Genomic DNA, 12743 nt, shown 5'->3' on the forward strand with positions numbered 1-12743 from the left:
AAATATCACCCTGTCTCTCTTCTTAAGTCCCAGGTTATTTTTTAAATATCTGTTTTTTAATAAACATGCATATCATGAAAAACCAATAAACAAAAAAGAATGACTGACCCAACGTCTTTGCTTCTTCCAAACTGCAAAAATCCTGTAGACTAAATTATACATTGACTGTTGAAGAAATTTAGAATTTCAAACTTGAGTTAAATGTTTGCCTTCTCCCTGAAGACAGAATAAATGAGAATTGATGTCAGCACTCAGGTCCAAGATACTCCCTTATCTTCAAACTTCATGTTGATCTTACTTGGACTTGTGATCTTAGTAAGAGACTTGCAGCTCAAAAACCAATACAATGCAAGCTGGGTGAATTAGGCCTGGGGAAAGCCACTCTCTCAAACAGGATTCTAACTTTTGAAGTCTGTGCACTGATAAAGAAGACTGTACAATAAAAGGCTATCTAGCAAATGGTGCCAGTTAACGTCTCACTTACTTCTTAAAGGTGACCATTGCTATTGTGGAAATGGAAGAAATGTACCTCAAAAGTGAACATGTACAGGAATGGTAGAATACCTAACCTGAAGTGTTATGATAGGATAGGCTAAAATTGAAAGGTCATTACATGCAGTTGAAAACATTTTTAAAATATGCTACTGCCTAGAGAAGCCCAAATCTTTGTATTCTGAGGGCACAGTGTAAAGAATATGGATTAGCAATAGAGTTCTTGTATAAGCTGTGTTTCTCTATGGGACACATTGCAAACTCTTAACTTCTCTTGGCTTTAGATTCCCCATTTCTACTCCCTCTATATATTATTTCTTGATTATACAGAAAAGTTATTTATCGAATACACAGTATAAGAAACTGATAATCACTGGTATGATAATCATATCTTATGATTATCGGACAAGCAAACTGATAATCATACCTGTATGCAGTTCAGGGAGGAAAAAAGGTAGATAAACATACGCCCTCTATTTATTTTCCCACACAATTGGAACATTATTACTTGATGTGTTTGTAATTCTGAAGGATATTATGATTAGCAATGACTTTAAATATAAAAGGAGAACTCTGTACTAGAATGTAAAGTGGTATTGTAGGTGGAGTTATAATATGAAAATAGCTTTTTGGAATCAGTTATATTTTTGTAATTTGCAAATCTATATTCTATCCGGTGCTAAGTCTATCCTGTTCTCTCTACCTATGCTCTTCAAAAGAAAAGTCAATAGAGGAAAGAGAGAATTATTCCCAATTTTTGACTTTGGGTGTGGCCATGTGCCTTTCTTGGCTGACAGGATGTTAGTGGATGTGACTGGAGCAGGGCTTAAAATGTGCTTGCACAGGGAAGCTTGCCTCTTGTATTCCTGCCTGTCATTCCAGGTAGCGGTTATTCCTGGGAGTATGAGACACATGGGAGAGCCCTGGAACTAAGCTGAAGGTTGGAACCACATCTAGCTGAACCTAATCTATATCACCAAAACTCCAGCCCATCCACACAGCCAGGGAAAAGAAAAAAATGCATATTGCAATTTTCCACCGAGATTTCATGGCATTACTGTAGCAGTCACTAACTAGTGTGCCTTTCCTTTGGCTTTTCAGATTTAATGCCTATTTACCATATAGGATTTCTCCAGTTAGTAGTGAGCACTATCTACAACTGCTCATTTGTTTTCTCATTATTGATATTGTGATTCATAATTCTAACACTGCCGATATCCTTAATTATCTCCCTATTTTGACTCAGACTGGCCAGTGTTGATTTCTGAATGCTTCTGTAACATTTACAATGAATATCTGTTATGCAATCTAATCAGTTCATACTTTGGAGGTTTCCTGACCCACTTGAAGGCTAGATGTACTCTAAAATGAGGATAGAGTGTTTGAGGGCACCAGCTTTTGGGTCAGAAAGATTTTGGATCAGATTATACCTCTACCATTTATTTACAGGCATGATGAACTTGGGAAAGTTTTATTCTGCATTAGGTGAGTCCATTTTAGATTTCATTATTCTAAAGTGTGGCACTTACTCATTAGATTGACTTCTGTGGGATCTTAGCAGAATGCCTGTGGTTCTCAATAAGGTACTTCCAATCTGGTTGGGCCAGAATCCCAACATATTCTAGCCCTACTTCATCTCTGACATCATTATTCAGTTGTCATCCCCGTAGTCGACAATCTCTTCTGTTTCCCAAAGTCTCATCTTGTGCATATTCAGCCAAGCCCGATATACTACATTGAATCTCTACAGACTTTTGCCTGCCTTCCATCAGCGTAGCTCAGGTACCTTACCTCTAGATTCCAACCCCTCAGCAGCCTGGAACTCCAATCTCAGCCTCCTTAATTCCTGCCACTCCTCCTTGAGTCCACCTACCCAAACTAAAGCAGAAAAGTACCTCCAGGCAGAAATCCAGGGCAATCATAAGGCTCATTTTGTGTGTTATTCTTCTCTAGAGAATCATAGTCTTGTACTGCCTGTTGTCTAATACCTGAAAACATTTACCATCTATGTTTTTCCAGTTTTATAGTTATTGACACCATGAGTGCCAACTATGCTCCTACCAATTGCTCTGTCAAGCCCAGAAACAGAAGTCCTATTTTATTTTTATTTTAATTTCTTTACCCGATTCTTCTTTTCTTGTCCTGACTTTTCCTTAATCAAAGAAATTTATTTTATTATTCTTTTGGTGATTTAAGTAGCTATATTCTATTCCTATTAATCCAATGGCTGTTTTCAAAAAACAAATGTTTTTGACTGGTATTTGAACCTATATTTCTCTAACAACATCAATAATTAAAGAGCATCTACTGTAAGATTGCATCCTTTAAGGACTTGGTCATTGGCCGGGCGCGGTGGGTCACACCTATAATCCTAGCACTCTGAGAGGCCGAGGAGGGAGTATTGTTTGAGCTCAGGAGTTTGAGACCAGCCTGAGCAAGAGTCTGACCCCGTCTCTACTAAAAAATAGAAAGAAATGATCTGGACAGCTAAAATTATATATATAGAAAAAAATTAGCCGGGCATGGTGGCGCATGCCTGTAGTCCCAGCTACTTGGGAGGCTGAGGCAGGAGGATTGCTTAAACCCAGGAGTTTGAGGTTGCTGTGAGCTTGACACCACGGCACTCACTCTAGCCCGGGCAACAGAGTGAGACTCTGTCTCAAAAAAAAAAAAAAAAAAAAAAAAAGAATTTGGTCATGATATTTGAGGCATAAATATTAGAAAGGAAACACTTGAGTTATTCTAGTTTACAGTGCTATTATTTATACCTGTAAAATCCAAAATAATCAACAAAATTAATTATACCAAATAAGATAATTCAATAATTTGGCCACGAAATCAAAAGTGTTTCTACACACTGAGACTTCTCTTGTCTCCTTGTGGAAGAGAAACAGCAGCCATCGGCACAGTTCTCTGGTTCCCCCAATCTCTCTGGCTAAGATGGAGGGGACAATTGAAGTTCTCCAGAGGGAGTTGAAACCTCACCAGGATGAGTAGCCTGAGGTTAGGCTTGTAATTCAGGTGTCTCAGATAGATGAACAAAAGGGAAGGAACTGGTGCCTTGTCCATAGCAATGTAATGGGCTGTCATCTTTGTGGGTTATAGACTTTGTACCTTTTTTTTTTTTTTTTTTGGAAACTGCTTTCTTAAATTTTGCACTGCCTCTGATTTTTTTCTTTGGAGATGTGTGTGTGTGTGTGTGTGTGTGTGTGTGTGTGTGTGTTTGTAAAGATTTATTCCCTGCTGGTTATCTTGGAAGAATGAGAAAGAGTATTGTCTCCTAACGCAAGTAGAAAAATCTTGGCAGTAAAGCCAAACCTACATTGTTCCGATGTCTCTGTGCATAACTACTAGCTATCCCTCAAAGTGTAACTCTAAATTGAGTAATTCAGACTCTGTGAAAAGTGTCCTAGTACGTTATGCCCTATGGATCACATCAGTAAGAGAAAGGGGATGAATCTTCAGAAGAGAAAATCCCTGTGGGCAGGAAGGGGTAATGTTTCCCTACGGGGTGGTGGACACGGGCTCTGTGAGAATGTGAAGGAAGAGACACTCTTCCAGTAGCAGAAGAAAGGCAGCTGTCAAGTCAGAGAAGCAAGAGGAGCAACTGGGTTGTCACCATAAGGGGGTGATCTGTAAAAAAAAATAATTTCCGTTTTCCAAGGACTATGGTATCCTTTTTTTTTTTTTTTTTGAGACAGAGTCTTGCTCTGTTGCCCAGGCTAGAGTGCTGTGGTGTCAGCCTAGTTCACAGCAACCTCAAACTCCTGGGCTCAAGCGATCCTCCTGCCTCAGCCTCCCGAGTAGCTGGGACTACAGGCATGCTCCACCATGCCCGGCTAATTTTTCTATATATATTTTTAGCTGTCTATATAATTTCTTTCTATTTTTAGTAGAGATGGGGTCTCACTCTTGCTCAGGCTGGTCTCGAACTCCTGAGCTCAAATAATCCACCCACCTTGGGCTCCCAGAGTGCTAGGATTACAGGCATGAGCCACCATGCCCAGCCCATGGTATCCTTTTATTTATCATGTGATTTCACTTTTTTCCCCAAAGTTATACTTTCTTTAATTTAGCCTCCTTCTTTCTGGTGTACTTCTGTAGCATTGCGAGTTAGCACTGTGGACAGTTAAATGATGCGAAGTAAAGGAACCTGCAGTCCTGCCGAGGTTGTGGCATCAACACTGCATCCAGAAGGACAGTAATCTGGAAGCAAGGGCAGCCCGGAGGAGCACACAGAGTCCTAAGGGGATGGCTCGGGAGGGGATGCAAGACAAGCCTGCACTTGCCAAACGCACTAGGGAGAGGCCACTCCTGAAGCAGGGAAAGCTTTAAAAATGAAGCCTTTTCAAAATTCATGAATATCTTCTTCTTTAATGTAATTTTAACTTCAGAATGCTATGATGTGCACAGGTAACAACATCAACAGTAATAATTGATTGCATTAATTGGGTGCTTGATATTTCTATACTTTTTGCTATATTTGAATTACAGAATTTTAGAAAGTTTATGTAACTCAGTCATACACAGAAATCTAATAAATGAAGGATCTAGTATTCTTACTTGACATTAGACCCTACATTTTTATGCACTGTGAATAAGTGAAATACATTGAGTACCAGTATGTAGAATAAATCATGCAGCCTGTACCTCAGCCCCAGTGATATATACCATTGCTTCCCAAAGTGACCTACCACACTGGAATTATGTATCTCCATGAAGTAGAGGGAGTGTTTTCTAGAAGCAAGGTGAGCTGGGTATTCTGCTTTCTGTCTCTGTAAGCAATAAGAGCTCTTTCCTTCCAGTTAAAAATACTAATCAAGTCAAGGCCATCTATGATAATAATACATAAATGGGCACATGAGGCATGGAGAATATAATAAATACCTGCTGTACCAGGACAGCAACAATGACCATCTACTGGTTTTTGTCCTAGACAGCTCAAGGACTAGTATCTCTAAAAAGATGTTTCAAAGATACTTTCATAAGTTGTTTTATGAAAATATGAAGATAAGAAATGTATATTAAAATGTTTGTGACAGGAACATTTCTTTTCTAACCTCCTGTCCCTAAGTGTGTTCATCTTTGAACACACAAAGTGTGTTTTATTCAAAGTGTGACACATCTTTGAATAAATACTTAGTCTGGAAGCTATTCTGGAAAGTAGGGGTCCTGGTACACTTGGTAACTGTAGTTATGGTTGTGTCTTCTTTTCCTGGAATGTAAAACAATATATCATCATCTCAGCAGTCATTTTGAAAGCTTTAATGATATAAACACTCATTTTTCTAAGCAATATTCCTATTGTTGAATGCTAGTCATAATTTTCGTTATGATAAAAGTGACATCTAGCTGTTGAGCAGATACTAATGTCTTACAATTTCGAGAACAAATCTATTAATTAAAAATATTCCCTTGGAAAATGTTTTTCTTCTTCTCTTCATTAAAATAAAATAACTAATATTTAATTAATGATTATTCCTGGAGCTACTTCCAGATAATGACTATATTGCATTTTAATTAGCTAATCTATACAAACTTGACAAAACATAAGTATAAAACTGATTTTTTAAAATGTTCATCAAAAATTGAAACATTCTTCTCAGCTTACAGAACAATTGTAACAAATAGGAGAGATGGGACATTACTCTAACGGCTTGGTAATGTAAATTATACCCTCACTATGCTGCTGCCTTTTGAAGGAAAGATGTTAACAAAAGTTTTCTTGAGTCTGCCCAGTTCTTATTTGTGAAAAAGTGTTTATTTACAAGGAGATTAAAATTTTTATGCCTTTAGTTATACTAGAAGGCATGTCTTTACGAAAATAGAAACACTTTACTAAATATGCTTCAAAATAGTTTTGTTAATCTTTGCTATTTTGTCCAAGATATGGTATTTTCTCCCAAAGAAACAAAGTGGGTGATTGTGCTAAGTACAACTCTTCTCCAATTTACTTCTGTGCCCATTACTGGGGTCTTTGACATGAGCTCAATTTGAACTGGGAAGCTGGTTTGTGTGGGTCCTCGATGTCATCCTTGATTCTGTTGTGAACACAACACATACCAAGGAAACATACTTCCAAGGACACATGAAATAATTTGAGTGTGGATTTTGGCTTCCTTAAGCAAAATGTTTTTGATTTTGTTGACTTGTATATCATCTCTGGAATTGACCTCCTAATGAATTCTGAGCCTTCTCACCCCTTTGAAATGTGTCCTCAACTCCATGGAGTTGTTGAATTTTGCAACACTTCTGGAAAAAAAAAAGTTTCAATTATTTGACCAAACATTCCTTGAAATCTCTTTCCCTGTTTAGAAAATACTCTTTGTCATCTGTGGTTTGACAATCCTTAAATAAATAAATTTGTTTGTTTTTGTTTTCTTGGTAGAGAAACCAGTAATTGAGATGTGAGAAAGTAGAACTGACTTTGGAACTATAACATAGAACCAATCAATGGTTTTCAACTATGCCAGGCCCAGTGCCCCTTTTATAAAAGATATTTTGCAACATCTCCTTTACTGTCCTTAAATGATAACACATAATTTTGCAAACCAATAGATAAAACATCTTAGCTATAAATGAGCAATAAAATGAAAGTGATTTATAATAAATAATGTATATTTCAATGTGTAAACAATCTGGGATGACTGTATTAAAAGATATAACAGAGAAGTAATATGATTGCACTTATGCAGACTTACTACAAATACAGATTGATGCACATGTATTAGTGATTCAATTACCCAAAACGTTGCTCTCTATGATGTATTCACGTGAAACGATGACATTTCTTTTTAAAATTCTCAACAAAACAAAGTAAAATAATTACCTTAATTTGCATAGTAGTAACATTCCTGGAAAAATTGGCATGATTAAAATTGTGTAAAAAGTACTTCATTTGTCTTTGTCATAAGATGTGTTCTATACTTAGATAATTAGAAATGAGGTTTTCACCTATGTTAATGTCAAGTGCATTATTCTCAAGTTCTGTGGGATGTGGGACGGTTCTTTTATTTTGCTGGGCTGTTCAATGCATTGTGTGCCTGGCTTGTGCCCACAAAATTCAATAGCATCTTCCAATCATCAACAGCCAAAAATGCCATTTCCACCCCCACAGCATTTCAGAACTCCCTTATGGCTAGGGGACAGTACCTACCTGTTGAGAGTCACTGGTCACAGGAAACACCAGTGGGCTCAGTAGCTGTGAAGGGGACTCCAGCCTACCTGTGTGGATTGCACGATCTCTGTGTCATCATGACTCTGTCATTACTTCAACTTTTATATTGTCAGTGTCCTATGTGCTTTTTTAACATTAAGAATAATAATTGGAAGACTGGCAACAATCTTTTGTTTCTGCCGTTTTCACAGTGTCCAGATCTCCAAGGATGAGCAAACTTTATGAAGTGGGTACATCTGTGGAACTTAACAAGTTAACATCTTTCTGTGAGTGCTTAAACCTCCAGGAGAAGGTTAAGTCTAGAATTGGAGCTGGGGAGGATAAGCTCAGTGGTTCTCACTTCTGTCCACCAGGGTGAATAAATGGGGAGAACTGGCTGGGGTATCCAGGTCAGAGCCATAAGCCAGGAAGCAAAGCAATCAGATATAAATGCCAGATCCAAAGTAGCAAAAGCTAGTTTTTAAAAAAATGAAACTGAAGCCAAGAATCAGGATAAAAAGAGGAACTGGACGAAGTGGGAGATCAGGAACAAATGAGGAGGGGTGCAAACAGCTTTTGGTATTTTTAGGTTGTCTTTTTGGGACAGCAGGTATGTATCTTACACTTGGGGCAGATCATATTAAAGAAATGGAATTGAAATAGAAGCTTTTTAAGTCACTACCATTTAGGTGGTTTTATATAGGTGTGACATATAAAATCAGGTTTATTGACCATATATTTCAACAAATTGCTAAATAATTATTTGCCCATGTGACCTCTGCATTTTAACTGAAAATAGTCATATTGGTTTATTCTACTAGATGGTGAGCTGCTCGAAGGCAGTGTTGATTCGTATTCATTATTTTCTCTTTCTCTCTCTCCTTCCCCAATAGAAACAGGAGAGAAGAGAAAGAGAGAAGGAGAGAACTACACAAGCCTTCTCATGTTTTCCTCCTTTTGGTGATGGGGTGAGAAAAAGGGAGTTATGTCCAAAAGGCAGCTACGTTCTTGGTTGCACTGAGTGATCACTGACCTCTCCATGGTTGGCTGTAACTGCTGCTCCAACATGTTGACATAGACTCCCTATGGACATGTGGTAAATCCAACAGTTCATTCACTACCGTCTCACCACAGGGTGCTTATGCTCAATCAGTTCAACTCTCACAGGTACCAAGACTCTTGGAAGACTCTTACCACCTCCTCCTGAGGTATCCACTTCTTTGCCTCATGTTGTGGTGGTGACCCTCAGCAAGGCTGTAGGTCCAAATCACACCACCCTCTGCAGCCCCCAGAGGTAATAACCTGTGGGTCTCATATTCTACATATCTTCAGAACAGTAGAAGTTTGGTGGATAAAGGTGGAGATGTGGTGGCACTTATCTGGGGTTCTGCGAAAATGGTGCCTCGCAACAAGCCCTTCAGAGAAGTATTGGTCCTGGTAGCTGTAAGTTCTCTGATCTTTGGTATGGGTCATATGTGACCAGCATGAACATTAGCAGTCAGTTCTTGGAGAACAAGATCCCCCACGTGGCATCTGACACCACCCTGTTTATACGTATATGTCAAAGTAACATTCCTTTGGGGTGTAAGGAATATCAGTGAGCTTTGAGAAACATTTCTTCATGTTATTGAAATCTGATTAATAGCTTGTTTGTGAGCGGATTCATTTAATTAACTGCAGATTTCCAGGATGGTCTTTTGTAGCTTATAGGTATAAATACATGAAAATTCCCTAAAGTGCCATAAATAAATCCATCTTTATCATCGCTGCATGTTCTTTAATGTCAACGTCATATCTAACAAAAGTCTTATAGACGACACATAAAAATTAGTAAAGATTAGAAAATGAGACATGTAGAAAAAAGAGTAAAGGATAATTCAGGAAAACTGAGAACTGTCTTGCTGATCATCTTCAAGAATAAAATAAAGAGACTGTTGTTGAATTATCATTCTTCATAAGGATTCAAAAGAAGAATTAATAAAGTATTAATAGCAGTGCTTGAATAGGTCAGAAATTCCGGCCAGTTGGAAAGTATTAAGGATTATATTGGAAATGAGATAGGTCTGGAATTGTTTTCTCTGGATTAAAACAGGATAATTTCCTCATTTGTTTACTGTGATCTGGGACAGATGAACTAAAGCACGTGGACAAATTTGGGAGCTTTAATAAAGTTCAGTGAACTGTTGTTAAATGGTAGAACACCTCTGTCATTCTTAGAACGGCCTCTAGAGGTCAGGGTTGAGACATGGTGCATAGCAAAGCTTCCCCACCCACTGGCTCGCCGGTCAAAAAAGGGCATGTACTGATACTTTTGGTTTTCCATCTGGGGTATCATTCATAAACTCTAAGGTTTTCACTCATAGATTATAATTCAACTAACAAGCTAATGTGCAACATTCTCTGCTATTGGATATTTGAATATATATTTAATTTATGCATTTAAGTAAGAGCCCGTGTTAATTTCTTTTCAAAACAAAGAAGTTAGGGCTCTAAAAACATTTAAAAAGTCTATTTAGACTTTGGAATGTGAAAAGCTGTGTAAAATAATATGTCTTAAGAATGAAAGTACCTCAAATTTAATCGGATAATTTACAGTTTCCTCACGTTCCTAAAATTTAGGGCTGCAATCCTTCCCTTAATTCAAAAGCATTTGAAAGCTCTCCAAATAATATTAAAATCATTCGGAACAAGACAGAATAATTTAGCATCATTATTGTACTTTAGTGGTTTATCAGCCCCAGTTCGGAGGCTGGCAGGCAGCCAAAAGACATCCTCCCCACAATTCCTCCTAACAGCCTGAGTCCAGAACTCAGTGCCTGTCAAAGCCATCTATCTTCCAGGAAAAGGGAAGTAGAGGCGGCTTCATCTAAACTTCTCTTCTTACATTTTTGAAGCTACAACCTTACCTAGTTTCTGGTTATTTTATGCTTTCTTACCTTTCAAATTGTTTTAAACAATGCTCCCAGATATCCTTGAATATTTGGGGAAAATATGAAAGGTAAATGAAGTTGCTATATCTAATTACATATCTTAAGCTGTTTCCAAATATTATTCAGTAAGAAAGAATATGCCCTGGTAATTCTGGGCATGCTCAGACTTTTTCTACCCTTGCAAGTTCCTTCCCCCATCCCTACCTTTGTCCCCAAACTTCATTCTTTAAGACTCAGCTCCAGCGTCATTTCTCTCTGTGACACTTTCTCAAATGCCATTATGTGACGTTCACCACACCTTGCAGGATTCTCCCAAGGTACCTTGTGTGTACTTCTATTAAAACTCACTCAGTGCCATGTTTATTAAGTTCTTCCATGTTTCTAGAATTTACAATTGCAACCAGGAAGGAAGTAGAGGATATTCAAAATATTTAAGAACCAGTAGGGCACAGGTATTGACCAATCAGAATGGAACCAGCTTTCAATAACACTGGTATGTTTGGGCTAAATAAGAATTCTTTGGATTCGTTTATGATCTTTAAGGGAGGGACTCTTGTCCCATTTGACTTTGTATTCTTATCCCCTAACACAGTACTTGGCATATAGTTGATCAAAAAATGTTTTGTGAATGAGATACCAAGAAAAGTTATGAATTAATTCCAGGGAGGGTCTTGAAATCTCAGTAGTGACTTCAGGACTGCCTAGTACCATTAAACCTTAGACATTAGTTTACCCTGAGATAAATATGTTCTTCTTTATATTAGATGATTTTACTGACATCTTCCTGTGACCTATGTGCTGAGTTGTCCCCATAAGCATACTGCCCTGAGCTATCTGCTCGCTCTCACACTTTCATGCTGTATTTTTGATAACTAGAATGGGTTAATTAAATGGCTTTTATGGAAGCTGAGATAGTAAACAAATCATTTCCTAAATGAAACTAAAAGTCTGTGATGCCATTTTGTACTTAATTTACTTAAAAGATATTGAAAGAAAAATTTTGAAGGCTGTTATTCTTCCTATGTTATTTTCACCTATGGTGGGCCACATACTAGATAAGTCATTCTTAACTAAATGTTTATCTATTGTGGAAAAAAGCTTCTTTGAATACAATTTGGGACAATTTAAAATGAAAAAAACAATGTTCAATTTGCCTCAGGATAGCAATTCTTTAGAAACTTTTTTTTTTTTTAACTTAAAAGTAAAGATAGAGTACCTGTCAATCTGGTGTCCAACTATCTTTCCTGCAGGCGATTTCTTTATCTTGTTAGCTGGGAGGGCTTAGTTCATTTCTACTTTTTTCTAACAGTTGAAACTTTCTGCTCAGTAGAGGGGTGGCTCCTCATCTCCTACTCGAAGCAGATAGCTGCATGTATCCCTGAAACACATCAAACTGAACAGATTCAACTGCTCATATTAGACTGATTTGGGGGAATAAAGTTTGGGGCCAAGACTAGTCAATATAAGGTTAATTAGACTCACATAAAACAATTATTTACCTCTGGTCAATATAGTGCTTCTAAGGGATGGAGCTACGGTGAGGACTGAAAGGCATGAGTTTTGTCCCTCAGTGAAAATTAAAATGCAATAAGGGTGGGGCTATAGAAAGTTCTAGACAGACAGTTAGACAGTTTCAGCTTACTCCTAGGAGTGATGAAAGGCAAATCCTGAAACCTCTGGGAAAAGTTTTTCTCATTGGAAATATTAAGCATTTGGCTTAGCTGACTACTAAAATAGTTATAAATTAATTATAATTAAAATAAGTTAAAAATAGTTAACTTATATAATTAACTATTTAAATATAGTTAAAAATAGTTATTATTGTGGCTCCAAAATTCTATAATTTTTAAAAAGGCAACTAGCCCTGGGTTTTGGTAGTTGTACGTAAGCAGGCTACATATTGAGCCTGTTCTGCTGACCCAGCAGGCACGGCTGGGCTTTGCTGCCCCAAATGTCCCCAATGTTTGTGTTGTGACAGTTGATATCTCTTTGTCCTACAGAGAATCCTTATTGCTCCAGACACGAGAGCCCCATAATGTTCTTGGAGTTACTCTCATCTATTGATTTCAGTCCATTTTCGCTTCTAACATGAGAGCTGGCACATATTATTCAAATTAAGTGGGCTACAAATTTGCTTTCTTAAAACATCAATGTAAATGTGTGGG

At 37.6% G+C, this 12743-nt stretch overlaps 1 long non-coding RNA gene across 1 annotated transcript; it reads right to left on the reverse strand.

Annotated features, from left to right (window-relative positions):
* Positions 1 to 5546: 5546 nt before the first annotated feature.
* On the reverse strand, positions 5547 to 11891 carry LOC123647454. Its single transcript, XR_006738234.1, has 3 exons — positions 11795 to 11891; positions 6693 to 6744; positions 5547 to 5707 (listed from the first exon to the last, which is right to left on the reverse strand). It is a non-coding gene; the product is annotated as an uncharacterized LOC123647454 (long non-coding RNA).
* Positions 11892 to 12743: the final 852 nt, after the last annotated feature.

The sequence above is a fragment of the Lemur catta genome, chromosome 11, assembly GCF_020740605.2.
Source record: "Lemur catta isolate mLemCat1 chromosome 11, mLemCat1.pri, whole genome shotgun sequence".
Lineage (NCBI taxonomy): Eukaryota > Metazoa > Chordata > Mammalia > Primates > Lemuridae > Lemur > Lemur catta.